Source organism: Moschus berezovskii, chromosome 14, assembly GCF_049115385.1.
Source record: "Moschus berezovskii isolate FMDL1 chromosome 14, NW_MosBer_1.0, whole genome shotgun sequence".
Taxonomy (NCBI): domain Eukaryota; kingdom Metazoa; phylum Chordata; class Mammalia; order Artiodactyla; family Moschidae; genus Moschus; species Moschus berezovskii.
The window spans coordinates 6,929,379-6,955,438 of NC_142473.1; positions in this window are offsets into that span (position 1 = coordinate 6,929,379).

Here is a 26,060-nt window from a genome sequence, read left to right on the forward strand (position 1 = left end):
GTAGGGGGTTACCAGAAATGGGTGTGGATCATGGGGTATATTATAAGGGACAAAAGAAAATTTTGGGGGGTGGTGGATATATTATCTTGACTGTGATGATAGTTTCATGAGTATGTAAATATCTCTAAACTTACAGAATAATACACTTTCTAAACTATGTATTTTATTTACTTTGCAAAAAAGGAAGGCAATGAATAGCAGGAGATAAATTGGCTAGCCTGGATTGAAAGATTTGCATAAAAAAGTGGTCCCAGTTATTGTTTCTCTCGTGTCCACATATTTTGTGTGCATTTGAGGACATTACAGAGTACTATAAAGCTAATAACCAAGTTTCTGGAAATTGAGAAATGAAAGAAAATAGTAGATTAATCACTAAGTATATTTAATGATTTGAGATGTATGAGAAATCTGAAGAGAGATTCCAGAGCTGTTGCAGTGTTTCATTAGTAGTTCAGTCAATCAGTTTAGTCGCTCAGTCGTGTTTGACTCTTTGTGACTTCAAGAACCACAGCATGCCAGGCCTCCCTGTCCATCACCAACTCCTGGAGTTTACCCAAACTCATTTCATTGAGTCAATGATGCCATCCACCCATCTCATCCTCTGTCATCCCCTTCTCCTCCTTCCCTCAGTCTTTCCAAGCATCAGGATCTTTTGAGATGAGTCAGCTCTTCACATCAGGTGGCCAAAGTATTGGAGTTTCAGCTTTAGCATCAGTCCTTCCAATGAACACCCAGAACTGATCTCCTTTAAAATGGATTGCTTGGATCTCCTTGCAGTCCAAGGGACTCTCAAGAGTCTTCTCCAACTCCACAGTTAAAAATCATCAGTTCTTCAGGGCTCAACTTTCTTTACAGTCCAACTCTCACATCCATGCATGACTACTGGAAAAACCATAGCCTTGAATAGACTATTACTTTATTGACAAAGTAATGTCTCTGCTTTTTAATATGCTGTCTAGGTTAGTCATAACTTTCCTTCCAAGGAGTAAGCATCTTTTGATTTCATGGCTGCAATCACCATCTGCAGTGATTTTGGAGCCCAGAAAAATAAAGTCAACCACTGTGTCCCCATGTATTTGCATGAACTGATGGGACCACATTCCATGATCTTAGTTTTCTGAATGCTGAGCTTTAAGCCAACTTTTTCACTCTCCTCTTTCACTTTTATCAAGAGGTTTTTAAGTTCTTCTTCACTTTCTGCTGTTCAACTGATCTTGAATTCTATATCTTTTCTCTTCCTTTATTACCAATAAAATCTAATCAGTACTGGTTTGGTAAGGTACTCAGTTACCCTTGATGTTTTTAAACTCTCAGTAAACCTGCTAACTGCCATTATGATGGGAAGGGGAAATGAGTGAGAAATATTGAGAGTATAGGTATTTGACATCCAGATCTTTTTTTCCACATGAAATATCACAGGCACTAGTTCACTCCATGCATTATTAGGGAAGGTACTTTAACATAGATCTTAACAGGTTTGGAAGTCAAGATTGGGCAATTCCTCAATCCATTCAAAGATTTTCTTTCTTTTTTTTTTTTAAATAATAAATCTTGAAAAATACACAAATTGGAGAGCATTGATTTAGATGATCTCTAAAACACTCTCTGGCTCTCTAAATCTTAGAGTATTCCTAGAACTGAATCTAGAATCTTAAAACATTGATCTGACCACAGTATGAGATAGAAAATTAATTAATTATACATGAATCAGTACATTCTTGGAATTTTGCTTTTGCAACTGCATGGAGTGGGTAGTTACTGTATCTTGACATAAGATAAATACTGCCCAGGAAATATTTAAAAGTAATAAATGCTCATAGAAAGAAATTTTAAGTTTAGTTTGGAATAATATTGTTAAATTGTTTGTATGCTCATAGATAACATACTTGTCTTAAAAAACTCTTTAATAAAATTTATTTTTGGTCTTTATATTAAATTTAATCAAACTAAATATTGTTGTTCATTTGCTAAGTTGTGTCTGACTCTTTGAGAGCCCTTAAAATGCAGCTCACTAGGTTTCTCTGTCCATCACTATCTCCCTGAGTTTGCTCAAACTCATGTCCAGTGAGTTAGTTATGCCATCCAACGATCTCATCCTCTCTCAGCCCCTTTTATTCTTACCCTCATTTTTTTCCCCAGCATCAGAATATTTTCCAATAAGTCAACTCTTTTCATCAGATGGTCAAAGTATTGGAGCTACAGCTTCAGCATCAGTTCTTCCAAAGAATATTCAGGATAGATTTCCTTTAGGACTGGTTTGATCTCCTTGCTGTCCAAAGGACTCTCAAGAGTTTTCTCCAGCTCCATAGTTTGAAAGCACTAATTTTTTAGCACTCAACCTTCTTTATGACCCAGCTCTCACATCCATAAATGACTACTGGAGAAACCAAAGCTTTGACATTACAGCCCTTTGTTGACAAAGTGACGTCTCTGCTTTTTAAAATACTATCTAGAAGGCAGGGCAACTCACTCCAGTATTCTTGCCTGGACAGTCCCCTTGAACAAAGGAGACTGGCAGGGTTGTGAAGAGTTGGACACGACTGATGGATTAAGAACAAGGTTTGACATAGCTATTCTTCCAAGGATCAAGCATTAAAATATCCTTTTAGGTTAATTTGTAGATTTAAATATTTATAACTGTCTAGTGGTCCTTTGGCTTCTCTTGTAGCTCACTCAGTAAAGAACCTGCCTGCAATGCAGGATACCCAGGTTTGATTCCTAAGTCAGGAAGATCCCCTGAAGAAGGAAATGGCAACCCACTCCAATATTCTTACCTCTAGAATCCCATGGACAGAAGAGCTTGGCAGTCTACAGTCCATGACGTCACAAGAGTCAGGCACGACTTAGCAACTAACCCACCACCAGTGACCCTTAAAATAAATATTGACCAGAAAACAGTTTATAAGAACTTTTATTAATTTTAATTTAAATTATTTTGCTTTCCTTAGACTAAAACATGCTGTAGAACTAATTTGGGTGGTTATGTTGAGAGTAGAAAATTTACCCAAAGGAACATATTAAAAGAATGAGTTGCCTTTCCTTGAAATATTAATAGACGTCAAATGTATAAATTTCTTTAAATGATCATTTTATTTTTTCTTTCATGAGGAAAAAAGTTTCAGAACTAAACAAGAATATATTCCCAAAAAAAGTTTTTAATGTCCAAATTTACATGAAGTCTGATTGATTTGAAGAGAAAAATCATATCTGAACTGGGTTACCTCCCAGAGCATACCACTAGGACCAACCTTTATAATACTGTGGATACCTGATCTTCACTACATCATATCCTGTGGAAACCCTATAAGGCAACACCAGAGTAGAATCAGTGGAAAATAAAATGTGTCTGATGGCACTGAATTCTACTTGATTATAGGCTTTTGGGTAGAGTTCTATGATACCTCTAGACCAAACTTGTTGTTGTTATTCAGTCCCTAAGTTGTGTCCAGTTGTTTAAAACCTCATGAACTACAGCATGTAAGACTCCTCTTTCCTCCACTGTTTCCCAAGGTTTGCTCAAATTCATGTCCATTGCATCAATGATGCTATCTAACCATCTCATCCTTTGTCACAACCTTCTCCTTTTGCCTCCTATCTCTCCTGGAATCTTTTTTTTTTTTTTTTTCCCCAATAAGTCAGCTCTTCACATCAGGTGGTCAAAGTATTGGAGTTTCAGCTTTAGCATCAGTCCTTCCAGTGAATATTCAGGGTTGATTTCTTTAGGAGCGACTGGTTTAATCTCTTTGCAGTCCAAGGGACCCTCAAGAGTCTTCTCTAACACCACAATCTGAAAGGAGCTACCCTTCAGTGCTCAGCCTTCTTTATGGTCCAACTCTCATATTCATACACAACTATTGGAAAAATTATACCTTTGACTATATGAACTTTAGCTGGAAAAGTGATGTCTCTGCTTTTTTAATGTTGTCTAGGTTTATCATAACTTTCCTTCCAAGGTGCAAGCATCTTTGAATTTCATAGCTACAGTCACCAGCCACAGTGATTTTGAAGACCATGAAAATAAAATCTGTCACTACTTACACTTTTGTCCCTTCTATTTGTCATGAAGTTATGGGACTGTATGTCATGATCTTAGTTTTTAATGTTGGTTTTCAAGTTGGCTTTTTCACTCTCCTCTTTCACCTTCATCAAGAGGGTTTTCAGTTCCTCTTAACTTTTGGCCATTTGAGTGGTATCATCTGCATATCTGAGGTTGTTGATATTTGTCCCAGCAATCTTGATTGCAGCCTGTGATTTATCCAGCCCTGGCATTTTACATGATGTACTCTGGTTATAAGTTAAATAAGTATGGAGATCATAAGCAGCTTATTACACAGCCTATATACAACATACAGTCTATTATACAGCCAATATACAGACCAACTTTATTAGACTCTAAAGTAACAGAATCAAATAAGAATAATATTAAAAATCCTTTCATTTCTTACATATGATTTTCTAGAAATTTAAGAATAAAGTTCAGTGATTGATAAATAAGTAAACTGAAACAAATATACTCTCTGCGTTGCAAAGTAGTAAAGTGTGCCTTTTCGTCTCTAGGTTTAGAAATTAGACGAGGGCTGTAAATATGTTTTCTGAATAGTGGTTTGGCCAGAATTTATAGGCAGCTGTCATTAGCATAGAAAAGCAGAACTCAACATGACTTTTTATTATTAATCAACATTCCTGTGGTGGCCAAATTTATTGTATCCTCATCCAAATCATCAACTGTAATATCATTATATTTTCTGCTGTAAGAAAATTGTCTTTGATATTATTTACTAGCATTCTTTATGTTTCTGGGATAACAACTAATTTTAATATTAACCTTGGCTAAAGTTAATGAGGAAAACAGAATCTGTAAAAGACTCAAGCCAATCCTGTCTTCCTAAAGTTAATGTAACCATAATATCTCCCTCAACAACTCCTCCTGGCAGCACTCAACTAACAGATTCAACTAGCCAATGTTGATTCTTTTTTCTAATGTGGGCTAAGTACTTTTGCAAACATTGATTCATTTGTGCATGTAAAATTGAACACTTTCTTCTGTATCAGTAACTAGATAATGCACTTGGAAGAAAGGTAATTAAGATATAGCTACTTTAACTCTGAATATAATTTAGTGCGGGAAAAGTAGCTAGAGGGTACAGAAAAGTTACAGCAGAATTTCAACATGGGCTTATAAAAGTATGAAAGGGTACCATGGTAACACATACTTGATACTATTGGACAGGGCTCAAAAGTACAGGCTATTGGGAAGTGTCAGATTATGCAGTTTTGACCTACTCCAGTAGTAAACCATGAAAACTCTTACAAAAAACAAGGGAGATCACTATATAATGATCAAGGGGTCAATCCAAGAAGAGAATTTTCTTTCAAAAAAGGACAAAATTATCTTGTCAGATACTAATGTTCATTGTCACCTTGGTGTATGATATTTTTTTACTTATCATCATTTCAGAGAAAACTTCATCTTCATCCCCATTACAATAGCTCTTATCCCAAAGGCTAAGGAATCATTGTCCAAGTAAAGTGTTTTGATTACACGTGTGGGAAATAGAAAAATAACCATCAGTGGATCCAAAGACCCAAGAGATACACTATAGCTAGAACTTTGCAAGATGCTGTATATTACTTAGATTCAGAGGACCCAACTTTTACCAGGGGGTCCATGATGATACTTTGGGATTCCAGGAATAAATTCCAAACCAAATAGGTGTCTAATAGTCCTTGAAATGTTCAAATAATATGGTTTTCTCAGTCTACTGATTAATCTGAATAACTGCTATAGATCTCTCAAGAGAAGGACTGAGAGAAATGCTGAATATACTTCTGTGTTGTTGCAGAGTACTATGTCTTAGAGACCTTGTTTCCTCTTCAATCAATGGATTTTATATTTGAAAACAGGCTCAAGTTATAAAACTATGCCAGGGATCATGACTTTTTATTGTGACAACTTTCCTCAGCCTCCTGGTCTCCCTTCTTTGATTTCTTCTGCTGGTACAAGCTGAGCAGTGTTTGTTGACTGCTTGTTTTGACCATAAGGATGCCGTGTTTAAGATCCTTTGTAGTATTCTCCCTTAGCTTCTCCTTTAGCTTGCTATGTAGTAAGACAACTGTAGTAGCCTATTGAATTCAGCAATTAACTCCATTACATGTCCTCTCTTCTGGAGGGAGTCCTATCACCCTTATTACTGTCAGCAAACCACATTTTACAGTAGTTTCTCCTCCTGACAACCATGGCTTACAGAACAAAGCCACCACTGATAATTTTAATGTTTGACATTGTTAATTTTCCCTTTTGTCTGTTTCACTGACTTCTTTTCTATTTATTTACTTGCACTAAATTTGTGATTATTTTCTAGCTTCATGCGATGAATACTAACTTTTTCTTGTTATTTAATAGAAGTCTTTACACTTAAAGATTTCCCACTGGGTAGAGATTTAACCAGTTTGTAACTTAAAATTCTCCTTGACTCGTAGGTTATTTGGAAGTTTATCTCTTACCTTATAAACATTTGAACCTTTTCAGTATTGCCATCATGAATGATTTCACTGGAGGAAGAGAAAATGCTCTAAATAGTTTCAGCCTTATAAAACATATTGGGATTTTCTTTCTAACCCACGATATAGTCTATTTTGAAATTTTTTTATGTATACTTAAAAGAACATTCTTCATTTTTTGATGTATTCTATTTCAGTTGATGTTAATATTTATGAATGCTGTTATACTCTCAAACACATAGTGATTTGTTTTCTTATTCTAATATTTACATAGTTGCAATTTCCAAATTTCCAAATATTCTTTCAGCTTTATTAGTTTTGTTCTATGTATTTTGAGTCTGTGTTATTAACAGTATACAAACTCAGAATTATAACTTTCTGGTAGATTGAAAATTTTATTTTGGTGAAATATCAATCTTTTAAATAGCCCATGTCCTTAAATTCAAATTGTATACTTTTATTAGCTATAATCTATCAAAAGAGTTGATATATTTTTCCAAGTCAAAAAAATTTGCCTTTAATTGAAATTTGCTACATAAGTGCATGTGATATAATAACTGTAATACTAAACCTTAAATTCCGCATAGTAATATTTATGTTCCGTTTATCCCTTGTGTTCTTTGTTACCTTTAACGTTTTTGGCTTAGAAATTTTAATTCTTAAATTTATTTTCTTCTGTGAGATTTTAATTATTTTTTAGTGATTGACCTAAAAATTATTATATGCATTCTTGAATACTTAGACTTTATTTTAGACTAAAGCTTTTACTACTGGAAGACAATGCAAAGATCTCACAATTTGAACTCTATTTACTGACTTCTGTGCTAATTTCTAATTTCATGTGTTTGATTTATATGTCTTTTATTTATTTTTAAAAAAATTTCTTTATTTTAACTGGAGGCTAATTACTTTACATTATTGTATTGGTTTTGCCATACATTGACATGAAACTTCCCTGGGTGTACATGTGTTCCCTTTCTTGAGCCCCCCTCCCACCTCCCTCCCCATCCCATCCTTCTGGTTCATCCCACTTCACCAGCCCCGAGCATCCTGTATCATGCATCAAGCCTGGACTGGTGATTCATTTCACATATGATAATATACATGTCTCAATGCCATTCTCCCAAATCATCCCACCCTCGCCCTCTCACACAGAGTCCAAAAGACTGTTCTATACATCTGTGTCTCTTTTGCTGTCTCCTATACAGGGTTATTGTTATTATCTTTCTAAATTCCTTAAATTCCACAAAAAGAAAGTGTTAGTTGCTCAGTCATGTCTGACTCTTTGCAACCCCATGGACTGCAACCAACCAGGCTCCTCTGTCCATGGAATTCTCCAGGCAACAATGTTGGAGTGGGTTGCCATTCCCTTCTCCAGGGAATCTCCCCAACCCAGGGAAGAACCTGGGTCTCCTGCTTTGCAGGGAGATTCTTTACTGTCTGCGTCACAAGGGAAGCCACAAGGGAAACTCCACAACACATCATTATTATTGCTTTAAGCAATTAATATTCTTTTATTTTTACCTCTTTGATAACGTCTTTTCATAGTTTCTTTTTTCCTTTTAGTCTGACCACCCCCATGATGAATCTCAGATTTTTGTTTATTTATAAATTCTTTCTTAAAATTCTTTGAAAACAGTGTTTATCATGAATATAATTATAAAATGAGAGTGTTTTCTCTCAATATTTTTAAAGATATTGCTTGTTTTCTAGTTTCCACTGCTTCTGATAAGAAGTTTGCCTTATTTCACCTTTGAAGAAAATACCATTTTTATATGGCTGTTTTTCAATTTTTCCTTAGTTTTCAGTTTTTAAACCAAACCAATAATGGGTCTGTGTTGTGTGTGTTTTTGTGTGTTTATTCTAATTTGGGTTTATTTGGAAAACTATTTTAAACAGGGACTTGATATTCTTCTTATTAAGGTTTTCATGAAATTAAAAGACGCTTGCTCCTTGGAAGGAAAGTTATGACCAACCTTGATAGTATATTAAAAAGCAGAGACATTACTTTGCCAACAAAGGTCCGTCTAGTCAAGGCTATGGTTTTTCCCGTGGTCATGTATGGATGTGAGAGTTGGACTGTGAAGAAAGCTGATCGCCGAAGAATCGATGCTTTTGAACTGTGGTGTTGGAGAAGACTCTTGAGAGTCCCTTATACTGCAAGGAGATCCAACCAGTCCATTCTAGAGGAGATCAATCCTGGATGTTCATTGGAGGGACTGATGCTAAAGCTGAAGCTGCAATACTTTGGCCACCTCATGCGACGAGTTGACTCACTGGAAAAGACTCTGACGCTGGGAAAGGTTGGGGGCGGGAGGAGAAGGGGACGACCGAGAATGAGATGGCTGGATGGCATCACTGACTCTGTGGACATGAGTTTGAGTGAACTCTGGGAGTTGGTGATGGACAGGGAGGCCTGGCATGCTGTGATTCATGGGGTCGCAGAGAGTCGGACACGACTGAGTGACTGAACTGAACTGAACTGAATAATAATTATCTTTTACTTTCTTTGAATATCTATTATTTGCAAATCTCTGTTGCAATTCAAGGACAAATTACACAAAATTATGACTTTTCACCCTGTTATCTTTGGCTTTCATATTTTTTGTGGTTTTTCTTTTGTATACTTTGGGCTTCAACCTGGTAATTTCTTGCTGAACTACCTTCTATTTAACTAATTCTTCATTTTTGGTGTATAAACTACTTTTGAAACTAAACTATTATTTTCTTAATTACAGTTACTATATATTTTATTTTTAGATTGCATTTTTATATATACCAGTACTCTGATTAAATTATGCATTTTATTCTCTCTTTTTAAAATATATTAGTCATAGTTATATTGAAATTTTGTGTCTTCTAAATACAAAATTCAAATCTCTTGCGATTGTTTACATTTGTCCTTGTGTTTTTCTTTTTGGTTATTTTGTTTCATTTCCTTTCATGGCAAATATATTTCTAAAACTGAACTTCATAGATAAGAAGTATTTTAATGAGAGTGAATAACATTATTTTCCTCCAGAAGAAATTTACTGTGATGTTTGCATGTCATTAGAGTATGACAGACCAGATCATCTTCATATAGTGGAGAGTAGATTACAGTATTTTTGCCTTTAAGCATGGTCCTTATTTTTTTACAGTGTAACTCATTGATAAGTGTTACCCTTTGAAGTTCTCAATTGTGGTGTTTCCCTGAATCTGTCCTTTTTCGGAATGGTCCTTTAAAAATGCTTCCATAATGCTCTGAAATGAGTGAATTCTGTATTATTTCTCAGTGTATCATGTGAATCCAGTGCACTCTAGGAGTTGGCAAATGCTTCAAGCAAAATTGCATACGGAATTTGAAGTTTAATTCTCTGCACTCAGTGCGAGAATTATTTCCCCTCAAGTTGTAGTTCCCTTGATTTCCCCAGACTCTGTTTCTCCCATCAAAGAAAGATTGTCATAACTCAGCTGTGCTGTGTTCTCTTCAGCTTTCCTCCCTATCACTGAGAATCAGCAAATAAATGGTCAGGAGACAGAGAAGCAAATGTGGAGTTTACTTTGATGCAATCTATTTTTCCTTTAGGCATGGGCTTCAGAAACCTTGGTGGTTTGGTTTTTCTCTAAGAAATGGAAACAGTTGGTTAGCTATTGGTGCTGTTTGTGTTTTCTCTCCAGGTTTTACATTTACTTTATTCAACAAGATTTCCTTTTAAAAATAAACAAACAAACAAAAAAAACTATTGACTGTATTCATAAAGAGATGGCAATAAGAGAACACATTATCTGCCTCCTGAGAAACCTGTATGTAGGCCAAGAAGCAACAGTTAGAAATGGACATGGAACAATCAACTGGTTCAAAATTGAGGATGCAGTACATAATGGCTATATATTATCACTCTGCTTATTTAACTACATGCAAAGTACATCATGATAAATGCCAGGCTGCATGAATCACAAGCTGGAATCAAGATCACTGGGAGAAATATCAATAACCTCAGATATACAGATGACACCACTGTAATGGCAGAAAGTGAAGAAGACTAAAGAGCCTCTTGATGAAAGTGAAAGAGGAGAGTGAAAAAGCTGGGTTAAAACTCAGCATTCAGGAAACTAAGATCATGGAATGTGGTCCCATCACTTCACAGCAAATAGAGGGAGAAACAGTGAAAACAGTGGCTGACTTTATTTTCTTTGGCTCCAAAATCACTGCAGATGATGACTGAAGCCATGAAATTAAGAGATGCTTGCTCCTTGGAAAAAAAGCTATGACAAATCTAAATAGCATATTAAAAAGCAGAGACATCACCTTGCCAACAGAGGTCTGTATAGTCAAAGCTATGGTTTTTCCAGTAGTCATGTATGAATGTGAAAGCTGGGCCATCAAGAAGATTGAGTTCTAAAGAATCAAAGCTTTCAAACTGTGGTGCTAGAGTAGACTCTTGAGGTTCCCTTTACAGCACAGAGTTCAAACCAGTCAATTCTAAAGGAAATGCTTAGACCTGGGAAGTGCACGCAACCCAGGGCCTCTCCCTGCAGACCATGAAGCCTGAACAGTGTAGACTGGGAAAGCACACACACTGGCAAGCCCACTGTGACTGAAACACTGTGAGCACTGCCCACACATGCCAGTGATATTTGTTTGCAGTGTTCCTCAGTCCCCACAGCGTGACTGAACAAGTGAGCCCAAACAAGACACCACCTTCATCCCCTTGTGTCAGGGTGGAAAATAGACACAGAAGACACCTGAGAACAGAAGAAGCCAAATAAACAGAGGGAACCACTTTGGAAGTGACGGGTGCAAAAGATTAAAATATCTGTAGTTAATACCAACTACATTGGAAGGGGCCTATAGATCTTGAGAAGTATAAGTTGGAACAAGGAACTATCTGAAACTGAACAGACCCCACACTACCAGCAACAGCTCCAGAGAAATTCCTAGATATATTTTTACTATTATCATTTTTTTAATTAAAAAAATTTCAAGTCTTCTATTACTCCTTTAATTTTCATTTGTATAACCTACTATTACCTTGCAAAAAAAAAAAGACCTTATTTGCACATATATTTCTACTTTCTTATACTTTTTGTGATTTTTTTAATATTGTAATTTTGAGAATCTAACCTCTACTCTAGATTTTTAATCTTTGCTTTATAATATTTGTTATTAATTTTTTACAAATGAGAGTCCAATCTGCTTTCTCCCCCTTTGCACTCTCCTTTTTCTCCACCAGGTCGCCTCTATCTCCTCGCTCCCCTTTCTCTTCTCTACCCAACTCTGTGAATCTCTTTGTGTGTTCTGGGCTGTGGAGAACACTTAGGGAACTGATTACTGGCTGTATCTGTCTCTGCCCTTTTGATTCCCTTTTTTCTCCCCCTGGCCACCTCTGTCTCCCTCTTCCCTCTTCTCTTCTCTGTGTAACTCCGTGAACATCTCTGAGGGGTCCAGACTGTGGAGAGCACACAGGGAAGTGATTACTGGTTAGCTTGCTCTCTGCCCTTTTGATTCCCCCTCTTCTCCTCCTGGTCACTTCTGTCTCCCTCCTCCCTCTTATCTTCTCCATGTAACTCTGTGTACCTCTCCGGGTTTCCCTCACTGTGTAGAAACTTTTCATCATTAACCTAGATGTTTTATCATTGGTGCTGTTTAGATGGAGAAGTCTTGAGGCTACTGTAAGAATAAGACTGAAAACCAGAGGCAGGAGACTTAAGTCTAAATCCTGAGAATACCAGAGAACTCCTGACTCAGGGAACATTAATTGATAAGAAATTATCCAAAAACCTCCATACCTACACTGAAATCAAGCACCACCTAAGAGCCAATAAGTTCCAGAGCAAGACATACCATTCCAATTCTCCAGGCTGCCTAAAGTCACTCCAAACCCACCGACATCTCAAAACATACTACTGGACACTTCATTGCACTCCAGAGAGAAGAAATCCAGCTCCACCCAAGAGAACATCGACACAAGCTTCCCCAACCAGGAAACCTTGACAAGCTATCCATCCAACCCCACCCACAGTGAGGAACCTCCACAATAAAGAGGAACCACAAACTGCCAGAATACAGAAAGGCCACCCCAAACACAGCAATCTAAACAAGATGAAAAGTTAGAGAAATACTCAGCAGGTAAAAGAACATGAAATGCCCACCAAACCAAACCAAAGAGGAGATAGGGAATCTACCTGGAAAAAAATTTAGAACAATGATAATAAAAATGATCCAAAACCTTAAAAACAAAATGGAGTTAGAAATAAATAGCCTGGAGACAAGGATTGAGAAGATGCAAGAAATGTTTAACAAGGACCTAGAAGAAATGAAAACGTCAATTAATAATGAATAATGCAATAAACGAGATCAAAAACACTCTGGAGGGAACTAAGTAGAATAACAGAGGCAGAAGATAGGATAAATGAGGTAGAAGATAGAATGGTAGAAACAAATGAAGCAGAGAGGAAAAAAGAATTAAAAGAAATGAGGACAACCTCAGGGACTTCTGGGACAATGTGAAATGCCCCAATATTCGAATCATAGGAGCCCCAGAAGAAGAAGACAAAAAGAAAGAGCATGAGAAAATACTTGAGGAGATAATACTTGAAAACTTCCCTAAAATGGGGGAGGAAATAGTCACCCAAGTCCAAGAAACCCAGAGACTCCCAAAGAGGATAAACGCAAGTTGAAACACACCAAGACACATACTAACAAAATTAACAAAGATCAAACACAAAGAACAAATATTAACAGCAGCAAGGGAAAATCAACAAAAAACACACAAGGGGATTCCCATAAGGACAACAGCTGATCTTTCAATAGAAACTCTTCAGACCAGAAGGCAATGGCAGGACATACTTAAAGTGATGAAAGAGAAAAACCTACAACCCAGATTACTGTACCCAGCAAGGATCTCATTCAGATATGAATAAGAATTCAAAAGCTTTACAGACAAGCAAAAGCTGAGAGAATTCAGCACCACCAAACCAGCTCTTCAAAAAATGCTAAAGGATCTTCTCTAGACAGGAAACACAGAAAGGGTGAATAAACTCAAACCAAAAACAACAAAGTAAATGGCAACGGGATCACACTTATCAATAATTACCTAAAATGTAAATAGATTGAATGCCCCAACCAAAAGACAACGACTGGCTGAATGAATATCAAAACAAGACCCCTATATATGCTGTCTACAAGAGGCCCACCTCAAAACAAGGGACACATAGAGACTGAAAGTGAGGGCTGGAAAAAGGTATTTCATGCAGATGTATTTCATGCAAAGAAAGGTATTTCATGCAAAAGAAAGCAGGAATAGCAATACTCATATCAGATAAAATAGACTTTAATACAAAGGCTGTGAAAAGAGACAAAGATGGACACAACGTAATGATCAAAGGATCAATCCAAGAAGAAGATATAACAATTATAAATATATATGCAACCAACATAGTAGCACCGCAATATGTAAGACAGATGCTAACAACTATGAAAGGGGAAATTAACAATAACACAATAATAATGGGAGAAGTTAATACTCCACTCACACCTATGGATAGAGCAACTAAAGAGGAAATTAACAAGGAAACACAACCATTAAATGACACAATGGACCAGCTAGACCTAATTGATAACTATAGGACATTTCACCCCAAAACAATGAATTTCACCTTTTTCTCAAGTGTGCACAGAAACTTCTCTAGCATAGGTCACATCCTGGGATATAAATCTAGCCTTGGTAAATTCAAAAAATTGAAATCATTCCAAGCATCTTTTCTGACCACAATGCAGTAAGATTAGATCTTACGTACAGGAAAAAAAAAAAAAAAAACTATTAAGAATACCAATATATGGAGGCTAAACAACATGCTTCTGAATAATCAACAAATCATAGAAGAAATCAAAATACGCATATAAATGAATGAAAATAAAAACAAACAACCCAAAACCTATGGGAAACTGTAAAAGCAGTGCTAACAAGAAGGTTCATAGCAATACAGGCTTACCTCAAGAAACAAGAAAAAAAGTCAAATAAACAACCTAACTCTACACCTAAAGCAACTAGAAAAGGAAGAAATGAAGAACACCAGGGTTAGTAGAAGGTAAGAAATCTTAAAAATCAGGGCAGAAATAAGTGCAAAAGAAACAAAAGAGACCATAGCAAAAATGAACAAAGCAGAAAGCTGGTTCTTTGAATAGATAAATAAAATTGACAAACTGTTAGCCAGACTCATCAAGAAAAAAAGGGAGAAGATTCAATTCAACAAAATTAGAAGTGAAAATGGAGAAATCACAGCAGACAACACAGAAATACAAAGGATCATAAGAGACTGCTATCAGCATCTCAGTTCAGTTCAGTTCAGTCGCTCAGTCGTGTCTGACTCTTTGCGACCCCATGAATCACAGCACGCCAGGCCTCCCTGTCCATCACCAGCTCCCAGAGTTCACTCAAACTCATGTCCATCGAGTCGGTGATGCCACCAAGCCATCTCATTCTCTGTCGTCCCCTTCTCCTCCCACCCCCAATCTTTCCCAGCATCAGACTCTTTTCCAGTGAGTCAACTCGTTGCATGAGGTGGCCAAAGTATTGGAGTTTCAGCTTTAGCATCAGTCCTTCCAATGAAAACCCAGGATTGATCTCCTTTAGAATGGGCTGGTTGGATCTCCTTGCAGTCCAAGGGACTCTCAAGAGTTTTCTCCAGCACCACAGTTCAAAAGCATCAATTCTTCGGCGATCAGCTTTCTTCACAGTCCAGCTCTCACATCCATACATGACCACGGGATATACCAATAAAATGGATAACTTGAAAGAAATGCACACATTCTTAGAAAAGTATAACTTTGCAAAACTGAACCAGGAAGAAATAGAGTATCTTAAGAGACCCATCACAAGCATGGAAATGGAAACTGTAATCAGAAGTCTTCCAGTACACCAGCCCCGAGCATCCTGTATCATGCATCAAATGTATATATATGTGTATATCATGCATATACACCCGGGGCAGATACATGTCAATGTATGGCAAAACAAATACAATAATTTAAGGTAAAAATTTAAAAAAAAAAGAAATTATGCAATAGATTGGAAGAATAAAGAAGGCTAGAGATTAAAAAAAAAATCAAAACTTATAAAGGCATTGGACTTCCCAGCAACAACCCACATATCTAAAAGATGATAAAGCAATTCCTTCAAAATTCTGAGGGTAGATGGTTTTCAAACTGCAATTATAAATGCTGGCAAATTGTCAACTAGTATGGGAGCAGAACAAAACACTTTCAGGTATACAAGTTTGAAAAAAAAAAAAACAAAAGAAATCTTCCAGCAAACTAAAGCCCAGGTCCGGACGGCTTCACATCTGAATTCTACCAAAAATTTAGAGAAGAGCTAACACCTATCTTACTCAAACTCTTCCAGAAAACTGCAGAAGAAGGTAGACTTCCCAACTCATTCTATGAGGCCACCATCACCCTCAGACCAAAACCAAACAAAGATGCCACAAATAAAGAAAACTACAGGCCAACATCACTGATGAACGTAGATGCGAAAATCCTTAACAAAATTCTAACAAACAGAATCCAACAACATATTAAAAAGATCATACATCATGATCAAGTGGGCTTTATCCCAGGAATGCAAGGATTCTTTAATATCCGTAAATTAATCAATGTAATACACCACATTAACAAATTGAAAGATAAAAACCATATGATTATCTCAATAAACACAGAAAACGCCTTTGACAAAATTCAACATCCATTTATGGTCAAAACCCTCCAGTAAGCAGGAATAGAAGGAACATTCCTCAACATAATAAAAGCTATATATGACAAACCCACAGTAAACATTATCCTCAAATGTGAAAAGTTCAAAGCATTTCCCCTTAAGTCAGGAACAAGGCAAGGGTGCCCACTCTAACCACTACTCTTCAACATGGTTTTGGAAGTTTTGGCCATAGCAATCAGAGTAGAAAAAGAAATAAAAAGAATATAAATTGGAAAAGAAGAAGTAAAACTCTCACTGTTTGCAGATGACATGATCCTCTACATAGAAAACCATTCTAAAGAGTCTACCAGAAAATTACTAGAACTAATAAACAAATATAGTAAAGTTGCAGGATATAAAATTAACACAGAGAAATCCCTTGCTTTCATATACATTAACAATGAGAAAACAGAAAGAAATTAAGGAAACAGTTCCATGCACAATTGCAACAAAAAGAATAAAATACTTAGGAATATATCTACCTAAAGAAACAAAAGACCTATATACAGAAAACTATAAAACACTGATGAAAGAAATCAAGGAGGACAGAAATAGATGGAGAAATATACCATGTTCCTGGATCGGAAGAATCAATATAGTGAAAATGAGTATACTACCCAAATCAATATAGTGAAAATGAGTATAGATTCAATGCAATTCCTATCAATCTACTAACAGTATTTTTCACACAACTAGAACAAATATTTCCACAATTTGTATGGGAATACAAAAAACCTCGAATAGCCGAAGCAATCTTGAGAAAGAAGAACGGAACTGGAGTAATCAACCTGCCTGACTTCAAGCTCTACTACAAAGCTACAGTCATCAACACAGTATGGTGTTGGCACAAAGAAAGCAATATAGATCAATGGAACAAAATAGAAAGCCCAGAGATAAATCCACACACCTATGGACACCTTATCTTTGACAAAAAAGGCAAGAATACACAATGGAGAAAAGACTATCTCTTTAACAAGTGGTTCTGGAAAAACTGGTCAATCACTTGTAAAAGAGTGAAAGTAGAACACTTTCTAACACCATACACAAGCATAAACTCAAAATGGATTAAAGATCTAAATGTAAGACCAGAAACTATAAAACTCCTAGAGGAAAACATAGGCAAAACACTCTCCGACATAAATCACAGCAGGATCCTCTATGACCAACATCCCAGAGTAATGGAAATAAAAGCAAAAATAAACAAATGACACCTAATTAAACTTAAAACCTTTTGCACAATGAAGGAAACTATTAGCAAAGTGAAGACAGACTTCAGAATGGGAGAAAATAATAGCAAACGAAGCAACTGACAAACAATTAATCTCAAAAATATACAAGCAACTCCTGCAGCTCAATTCCAAAAAATTAAATGACCCAATCTAAAAATGGGCAAAAGAACTAAACAGACAGTTCTCCAAAGAACATATACAGATGGCTAGCAAATACATGAAAATATGTTCAACATCACTCATTATCAGAGAAATGCAAATCAAAACCACAATAAGGTACCATTTCATGCCAATCAGAATGGCTGCTATCCAAATGTCTACATGCAATAAATGCTGGAGAGGGTGTGGAAAAAAGGGAACCCTCTTACATTGTTGGTGGGAATGCAAACTAGTACAGCCACTATGGAGAACAGTGTGGAGATTCCTTAAAAAGCTGGAAATAGAACTGCCATATGACCCAGAAATCACACTACTGGGCATACACACTGAGGAAACCAGAATTGAAAGAGACACATGTACTCTAATGTTCATCGCAGCACTGTTTATAATAGCTAGGACATGGAAGCAGCCTAGATGTCCACCAGCAGATGAATGGAGAAGAAAGCTGTGGTACATATACACAGTGGAGTATTACTCAGCAATTGAAAAGAATACATTTGAATCAGTTTTCATGGGGTGGATGAAACTGGAGCCTATTATACAGAGTGAAGTAAGCCAGAAAGAAAAATACCAATACAGTGTACTAACGCATATATATGGACTTTAGAAAGATGGTAATGATAACCCTGTGTGCGAGACAGAAAAGAGACACAGATGTATAGAACAGTCTTTTGAACTCTGTGGGAGAAGGCGAGGGTGGGATGATCTGAGAGAATAGCTTTGAAACATGTGTATTATTATATAAGAAACAGATCGCAAGTCCGGGTTCAATGCATGATCCCAGATGCTCAGGGCTGTTGCACTGTGATGACCCAAAGGGATGGGATGGGGAGACATGTGGGAAGGGTGTTCAGGATGGACAACACATGTAAACCCATGGCTGAGTCATGTCGATGTATGGCAAAAACCACTATAATATTGTAAAGTAATAAGCCTCCCACAAAAATAAATAAATTAAAAAAATAAATAAAAGATAAAGGAAATCAACCCTGAATATTCTTTGGAAGGAGTGATGCTGAAGCTGAAGCTCCAACACCTGTTGCAAAGAGTTGACTCACTGAAAAAGACCCTGATGTTAGGAACCGTTGAGGGCAGGAGGAGAAGGGAGTGACAGAGGATGAGACGGTTGGATCGCATCACCAACTCAATGGACATGAGTCTCAGCAAACTCTGGGAGATAGAAAAGGACAGGGAAGCCTGGCATGCTGCAGTTCATGGGGTCACAAAGAGTTAGACACTACTGAACAACAATAGCAATTTTTTGAAGCAGAGTACATTTAAGAAACTTAATAAATATCATGTATCTGCAAATGTAAAAGCCATAGTTTGAATAAAAGAACCTCTGCTCTATCATAAAGATAAATTATTCATTTATTGATTGATTATTTATTTATTTTAATTCATTAATTAATCTTAAGGATTTTTTTTTTTTTTTTAAGTAGGTCCTTGTTGGTTATCTATTTTAAATATATGTGTACATGTCAATCCCAAAATGCCAATCTATCCCTTCCCCACAACTTTCCCCCCTGGTAACCATAAGTTTATTATTTAAATCTGTCAGTTTTTTTGTGTCTCCTGATAAATATGTTTGCATCAAAAAGAATAAAATGCTTAGCAATAAACCTATCTAAAAACACAAAAGACTTGTCTCTGAAAACAATAAAACACTGATGAAAGAAATCAAAGACGACACAAACAGATGGAAAGATCTGTCATGTTCTTGGCTTGGAAGAATCAACATTGTTACAATGACTATGCTACTCAAGGCAATCTACAGATTCAATGTGATTCTATCAAATTACCAATATCCTTTTGTTATAGAACTAGATTTTTAAAAAAATCTTAAAATTTGTACGGAGACATGAAAGACCTCAACAGGAGACCTGAGTTCAATTCCTGGGTCAGGATGATCCCCTGGAAAAGGAAATGGCAACCCACTCCATTATTTCTGCCTGGAAAATCCCATGGACAGAAGAGCCTGGCAGGCTACATTCCACTGGGTCACATGATTCGGACATGACTTAGCAACTAAACCACACCACAGAAGACCTCAAATAGTCAAAGCAATCTTGAGAAAGAAGGATAGAACTGGAGGGGTCAAGCCTCCTGACTTCAGAATATACTACAAAACTATTGTCATCAAAACAGTAATGCTGTTGGCACAAAACCAGAAATAGTCCAGAGTAACACCCATTCTTCTAAGGCCAATTAGTCTATGACAAAGGAGGCATGACAATACAATGGAGGAAAGATAGTCTCTTCAATAAGTGATGCTGTTAAAACTATATTCAAAAAAGAAAGAAAATAGAACACCATCATATACAAAAATAAACTCAAGGTGTATTAAAGACCTAAATATAAGACCAGACATTATAAAACTCTTAGAGGAAAGCATAGACAGAAAATATTTTGACATAAATCACAGCAAGATTTTTATTGAGGCATCTTCTGGAGTAATGGAAATAGAAATGATAATAAACAAATGGGACCTATTTAAATTCAAAAACTTTTGCATAACAAAGAAAAACACAAAACAAAAAGACAACCCATAGAGGGAGAAAATATTCCCAAATGTTACTCTGGTACTAGTCTCCATAATTTATAAGCAACTCATTTGCCAACAAAGTTGTGTATAATCACAGCTATGGTTTTTTCAGTAGTCATGCACAGATTTAAGGGCTGGACCAAAAACAAGGCTCAGAAACAAAGAATCTATGCTTTTAAACTGTGGTGTTAGAAAAGACTTTTGAGAGTCCCTTGGACAGCAAGGAGATCAAACCAGTCAATCCTAAAGGAAATCAACCCTGAACATTCGTTGGAAGATCTGATGATAAACCTGAAGCTCCATTATGTTGACCATTTGATGTGAAGAACTGACGGTTTAGAAGAAACCCTGATGGTGGGAAAGAATGAAGGCAGGAGTAGAAGGGAACAATACAGGGTGAGATGGCTGGATGGCATCACTGACTCAATGGATGTGAATTTGAGCATGGTCAGAGAGATGGTGAAGGACAGGGAAGCTTGGCATGCTGCAGTCCATGGGGTCACAAAGAATCAAACATGACTGAGCGACTGCACAACAACATGTGGCTCAAAAAGATAAATACATAAAATAACAGACATTTCTTCAAAGAGGACATAAGATGGTCAAGAGACACATGGGAAGATGCTTTAACATGGCTAATTTTTAGAGAAATGCAAATAAAAACTACAATGAAATATCAACTTTACCAGTCAGAATGTCAACCATCAAAAGGTCTATAAACAATAAATGCTGGAAAAGGTGTGGAAAAGGTAACCCACCTACACTTTGGTTGGAAAGTAATTTTGTATAGCCACTATGGAGAGAAACGGTTCCTAAAAGAACTAAAATAAAGTTACTATAGGAAGCAGCAATCCCTCTCCTGGGCACATATACAGAGAAAAACATGCCTCAAAAGGATATATGAATTGCAGTATTCATTGATGCACTGTTTAAATTAGCCAGGGCATTGAAGCAACCAGGAAGCAACAGTTAGAACTGGACATGGAACAACAGACTGGTTCCAAATAGGAATATGAGTATATCAAGTCTGTATATTGTCACCCTGCTTATGTAACTTCTATACAGAGTACATCATGAGAAACACTGGCCGGGAGGAAGCACAAGTTGGAATCAAGATTGCCGGGAGAAATATCAATAACCTCAGACATGCAGATGACACCACCCTTATGGCAGAAACTGAAGAAGAACTAAATAGCCTCTTGATGAAAGTGAAAGAGGGGAGTAAAAATGTTGGCTTTACGCTCAACATTCAGGAAACTAAGATCATGGCATCTGGTCCCATCACTTCATGGGAAATAGATGGAGAAACAGTGGAAACAGTGTCAGACTTTATTTTTGGGGGGCTCAAAAATCACTGCGGATGGTGATTGCAGCCATGAAATTAAAAGACACTTCCTCCTTGGAAGGAAAGTTATGACCAACCTAGACAGCATATTAAAAACCTGAGACATTACTTTGCCAACAAAGGTCCGTCTAGTCAAGGCTATGGTTTTACCAGCGGTCATGTATGGATGTGAGAGTTGGACTGTGAAGAAAGCTGATCGCTGAAGAATTGATGCTTTTGAACTGTGGTGTTGGAGAAGACTCTTGAGAGTCCCTTGGACTGCAGGGAGGTTCAACCAGTCCATCCTAAACGAGATCAGTTCTGGGTATTAATTGGAAGGACTGATGCTAAAGCTGAAACTCCAATACTTTGGCCACTTCATGCGAAGAGTTGACTCATTGAAAAAGACCCTGATGCTGGGAGGATTGGGGGCAGGAGGAGAAGGGGATGACAGCGAATGAGATGGCTGGATGGCATCACCGACTTGACGGAGGTGAGTTTGAGTGAACTCCGGGAGTTGGTGATGGACAGGGAGGCCTGGCATACTGTGATTCATGGGATCTCAAAGAGTCGGACACGACTGAGCGACTGAACTGAAGTGAACTGAACTGAAATGTCCATTAACAGATGAATGCAAAAAGAAGATGTGGAATATTACTCAGTCATTAAAAATGAAATAATGTCATTTGAAGAAACGTGGTTGGACCTGGAGATTATCATATTAAGTGAAGTAAATCAGACAAAGAAAGACAAATTTTATATATACTTATATGCAGAATCAAGAGAATTTCCTTAATATATGCTACTCACTCATAGAATAAAAATTTCCAAGTCTAGTTTTAAGCATATAAAATGCAATTAGTCTCTTACTTGTCTAGACATAACTGCTAATTTTGTGTTTTTTAATCAACATACCAAAATACAGTGATAGTATGAGAAATGCTAAATCTGCCCTCATTTAAGTTGAGGTTCCAGCAACATACCAGAGCAATTTCATATTTGATTACCTCTGAAGACAGAGTTTCAGCTATTCTTGGCCAATGAGAAAAGGTTAAAAGGAAAAGTCAAAAGCAGTAGTATAATAACTTGCTGGAATAATTCCTTTGATTTCTGTAATATAAAAGTGAGTCTTTCTATACCCCTGTGTAAACTTCAGGATGTACTCTATAGCTCATTCTCATATCATAGCATTTATATGTGTAAAGTGTTTGCATATGCTAAGCACACTATTTTTAATAATTTGAAGTAAAAGATGAGTAAATTGATGTGACTAGAAAATGTGGTAAGACTGTGGATATTCATTGATTGCTTTCACAGTTCCCTCAGAGTCACCGACTTATAGGTCAACATGCTATTCTGTACTGCAAGAGAAAGAGAATTTTTTTTAGTGTTCGATTTCTTAATTATAGAGTTTCTTCACCTTTTTTGCCCCAAAGATAGTTTTAGGAGAGTATAGTATGCATCCCTATTAAAATTAGATGGCCAAAGACAGAGAACAGCAATTCTTTGCTGAAAAACAGAAAGTTTGAATTTGGAGATTCATAGGAAGGGGTCACCTGACCACGTCTTGTATATGAATTGGGTTGAAAGGACCAAATCAAGTATGGAGAGAGGGCAACTTAGATGACTTCCTCTTTGAATAATGCCAAAATAGAGTGGCAGGATTTTCTTGGTGGGGGGGGGAGGTATGTTAGAATCAGAAGGAAATAATTATATTAAATAGTAGAAAGGAGAAACAGGAGAATAGGAGACAATATTGAAGTCATGTGGAATTGAAAGCAAGGTAGACAAGAAACATGCCACAGCCTATGTGCAGAAACTTGCAGATTTATTTCCATTTACTGCAGTGTTGCTTCTCTGTTGTGCTGTATATAGTCCATGGATGAAGAAGCATATGTGAAAGTGGTCAGACTGAATGTTGGCGGTTATCCTGGCATCTTGAAAAGACCTATCTAATACCCTAACATCATAGAGGTCTGAACTTGGTGTTGCTATGTGGCTTAAACACAAAATATGACATATTTAGCAGTCATTTTGTACTGGTCCATTCCTACTAAGATTCAGTACCCTTGGTGCTGTTCTTTGTGCTTAGTCGCTCAGTTGTGTCCAACTCTGCAACCCCATGGACTGTAGCCTGACAGGCCTCTTTGTCCATGGGATTCTCCAGGCAAGAAAACTGGAATGGGTTGCCATGCCCTCTTCCAGGGGGTCTTCTTAACCCAAGGATCAAACCCAGGTCTCCCATATGGCAGGTGCATTCTGTACCATCTGAGCAATCAGGGCTCACCCTTAAGCATTTATTTTCCTAATTTTCCATTTCTCCTCATACCTCATACCTACTTTCCTCCTCATTTTTTTCTCTTTTTTTCTAAATGACCAGTCTTTTAATATAGAGGGAAGAGAAAAGAGCTAACCTAGGAATACTGCTAAAAAAGTAGAGTGGAAGGAAAATTCAAGATTGTCACTTTCAATCCTCTACCACACACAAGGACCACTCTCTCCAAACATTTTCACATAGCATTTTTTTAAACATCCAAATATAGGAATCTGGCTGCTTCAGAGTCAGCTTAATCTATTCATGATCAATTACAATTTTTAGAAAAAAAATTCTTACAGTGAGCTGAGATCTATCTCTCTAAACAAGCTTGTTAGCTCAACTAACTCAAACTGATTTTTAACATATCTTTCTGGTAGAGTACAGAAACTTTACTTCCCCTCAAATTAGTTTTACTTTTCTTTCCATCAGTCACCTGTTTCCCAAACTAGCATTTTTCCTGTTTTTAGTGGAACTATCAGTCACTACCAGTGAGAGGTCAGTGGCACCTTTGGGGCTGTAAGATCTTGAGTGTATTTAGACTCATTAAGAATAAAAACAAAACCTTTTTCTACCAACTAAAAATTTTGGTAAACACGCAACCACAGCTGTTTCACAGAGCAGAGGATTGCTCATTAGTTAATAATGAATGCTGCTTACCTGTCTGATTTGGCTCCTTTTATAACTGACTCTTGGAGAAGGAAATGGCAACCTACTCCACAATTCTTGCCTAGAGAATCCTGTGGACGGAGGAACCTAGTGGACTGCTGTCCATAGGGTCGCACAGAGTTGGACACGACTGAAGCAGCTTAGCAGCAGCAGCAACAACATAACTGACTCTGAGATTTTCTGTAACTCTTTGCTATTTTTAAAGAGTCTTTGGGATGGCACAATGTTGATTCTATTTCTCCCCCACCTGAAAAACTTTGAAACACTAACTAGATCAAATTAAAAGAAAAAATTTTATTTTATTAAAATAAAGAAAAAGATTGATAATCTTAGGGATTTCACTGCCCATTAAAATAAGGTCAAATCCCTAAGAGAGGGTGCCTCTTCTTCAGAGGCATAAGACCTTAATTTAAAGATAGGTTTTGCCACTGCATGACTGTCTGATTTTGGGGAAACAGCTTGACTTATGAAATTCAATTTTCTCATCTATAAAGTAGTACTAATAATAAATAAGTAAAATATATAATCAATAAACTTTAGATATTATTTTTATCCTACTATACTATGGGCTTCTTGAGGGCAGCAACTGGTATTTCTTTTCTTTGTATCATAGAGGCCAGACATCTTGAAATAGAATTGAATGCTCACTAAAAGCTTGTTGGAAAAAAGCAACAATATCAGTCCCTTTTGTTTGGTAGGTAAACAATTTTCAGTAAATTTAAGACAAGGTAAACCTTTATGGACAAATATTAATGCAAAGTTCAGAAATTTTTGTATTGCTAAATCAGTGTACATGAAGGCAGTATGGGAATATTTATTTAAATATATATACATAATTTCTCAATTAAATATATAATTATATTTTTTATTTTGTTTTTTTTTTACAGGGTTTCTTTATTTTATTTTATTTTTTATTGGAGGCTAATTACTTTACAATATTGGTTGGTTTTGCCATATATTGACATGAATTCGCCCTGGTGTACATTTGTTCCCCTTCTTGAACCCCCCTCCCACCTCCCTCCTCCCCTTATCCTCCCTCTGGGTCAATTAAATATATAATTTTATATATATTAATTAATTATATAATTTTAAATAGCTATTCCCCAGGTAAAGTGTATCTTTCTTGAGTTTCCATAATACTATGTTAAAGAAAATAGTGGGTGTTTAATCAATATTTATTTGTTAAAAAATGGATATATATTCCAGCATTCCCAAACCAAGGACACATGCAATTTTTTCCTGGAGTTTTAATGAATTTGTGTTTTAAGGTTTATTCATAATCTCTGATATTCAAAATAAGAAAAATAATAGAGTGGCTGTCTCATGATTACTGAAATAGATGTTCTCAGGGTCATCAGATTTAGGGACATTGTAATCTGACAAAGTTCTGTGACGTGACAACCAAAAGCACTCTGAATGTTTTACAGAAAGAACTTGATGATGAAGTTATTACTACAATAGAAATTTTGTTAATACAAATGGATTGCATCTTTCTGTAATTAACTGCTATAAATATAGAACCTGCTTCTTTAAATCTTTATTTCAATGCTACCTGAGTTCTCAAAATTTACTCACTGAATATAGA